General features: G+C 44.1%; 1 pseudogene; it reads right to left on the bottom strand.

Moving 5' to 3' along the window:
- On the bottom strand, nucleotides 1–364 carry LOC108490965 (annotated as a pseudogene).
- Between the last annotated feature and the right edge of the window lie 1818 nt (nucleotides 365–2182).

Genomic DNA, 2182 nt, shown 5'->3' on the forward strand with positions numbered 1-2182 from the left:
TTAAACAGTCTTTTGTTGTCCTTTCATCCCAATCAGAAATTTGTGGATGTGCGGGTTCACACGACCACCAGCAATTGTAGCCTTGATGAGAGAGTCTAATTCTTTGTCTCCATGAGTGGCAAATTTCAAGTGATGGGGAGTAATACCTTTAGGTCTTTTGATGCATTTCCTGCCAATTCAAGTCCCTCTGCAGTGAGGTACCCCAGGATGGCTGCGCTGTACTCTGCGGCAGTCGAGTAGGCACATCCATGGCTGGTTGTCCTAGATTTCAGGTGTTGATGAATACAGCCCGGCAAGCCGGCTGGCTGGAAACCGCCTTTGTCTTGGCCTTTCCGGAGTCTTTTGCAGCGTTTCTGCCAGCCATCTTGAATTGTGCTGGGGTGCAGACAGGCGAGGCAGAGAAAGGGTCAGTCACCGTGATTCAAAACTCGAGAATCAGTTCTTTTAGAGTGTGGCCCCTGCTAGGTTGACCGTGCTCCGGGGGATGGCCCCATACCCATGAATATATGGGGAGCACAAATTGGTCTCTGTGGGTTAAAAAATAAAGAGGACACGAGGTTATGAGGTGAGGAATTTGGGCTGGATCTGGGTAGAGTTAGAGGGAAGAGCAGGGGGTGAATACACACTTCTCTTTTTAAAGGAGAAAGGGAACATTCAGGGCTCTCTGCTTCCTGACTGCCATGTGATCAGCTGCGTCCTCAGGTCCCTGCTGCCCTACTTCCCTACCATGATGGACTGAATCCTCAAACTGATCCAAAATAAATCCCTCCTTCTAAAAAAATAAGTAAATAAAATGAGAATGCCGTAGGTAAAGACACTTAAAGGATGTTTTGAAAAATTTTAGTGGTTATCAAGCTCTCTGGACTGAACCTGGAGCTTGCTGTTTTGGCTAGATGCTGACCAGCAAGCCCTGGGATCCATCTGTCTCCATCCCCTTACCCAGCGCAAGGCTTACAGCACGGCTCCCATTTTTTACTTGAATGCTGGGGATCTCAAGTTCTCATGCTTGTACAGCTGCCACCCTAACCCCATTTGGATCTTTTCAGCAACTCTGGACTTTTTTTTTTTTTTTTTTTTTTTTTTTTTTTTTTTTTTTTTTGAGACAGTGTTAGCCCTGGCTTGCCTTGAACTTCCTATGTAGCCAACTGGTGGGATTATAGATATGAAGGACTGTTTCTGACTGTGAAACACTATTATAATGGCCATGAATAAAAGGCGACTTAGGGAGTTTGGTTTCTTACATTGTTGACTGGTAGCTGAGGGGAGCTTTGACCCCAGCCACCAGTACAGCAGAGTAGCACATATTTTTGTTCACCAAGTATGCTAGTGCACAAGTTATTTAGCCTATTCGATGCAGTATTTCCTAGATTATCACACACTTCATTACTCTGCATGTTTGTTACAATTCTCTTCAGTAGCATCAGTACTCAGTATTGATAAGGCAAGCAAATTCAAACAGTTAAGAGCCCTAGGCAAGAATCTTTAGACTGAAGCTGGACATCACTTTTTGACCCTTAGTCTAAGATCAAATGTGCTCTGGACTTGGACAGAATAGGTTCAGAAACAAGAGTGCCTCACCTTCGACTATTAGCACCAGAAGCTGGGGATGAGACAAACATTTCTACTTCCCGATCTCTTTGAAAAGCTTATGCCAACAATCTGGTTGCCTCTAACTTTAAAACATAAAAGTGGCCAGGCATGGTGGTGCACACCTTTAATCCCAGCACTGGAGAGACTGAGGCAGATGGATATTTGTGAGATTGAGGCCAGCCTGGGATGGTCTATATAGTGAGCTCCAGGCCAGCTGGTGCTACATAGACCTGTCTCAAAAAACCAAACCAAACAACCCCCCTGCTCCAAATCTAATAACACCCCATAAAAGTTGTAACTTCAAGTTTTTGGATGATAATAAGAATTACCCGTTTATTAATGGCCTCTTTTGGACTCAGAACTATAGTCAGCACTTTGTCAGCTGCCTTGTTTCACCCCTGCAAACAACATTCTAAGGTCAACATCCACCTTGTCTTACTGATGAGGAGCATGTACTCTGGAGAGCTTAAATTACTTGTTCAAGGTCACACAACCAGTAATCGGTCAGGGCTGAACTCAAATCTTAAGTATGACTTGAACTTAATATAGTTAATGAGGTTCCAGGTATCATATTGATTTGAAATGGTTGTGA

Source organism: Nannospalax galili, unplaced genomic scaffold (assembly GCF_000622305.1).
Source record: "Nannospalax galili isolate Female #2095 unplaced genomic scaffold, S.galili_v1.0 scaffold150, whole genome shotgun sequence".
NCBI lineage: Eukaryota > Metazoa > Chordata > Mammalia > Rodentia > Spalacidae > Nannospalax > Nannospalax galili.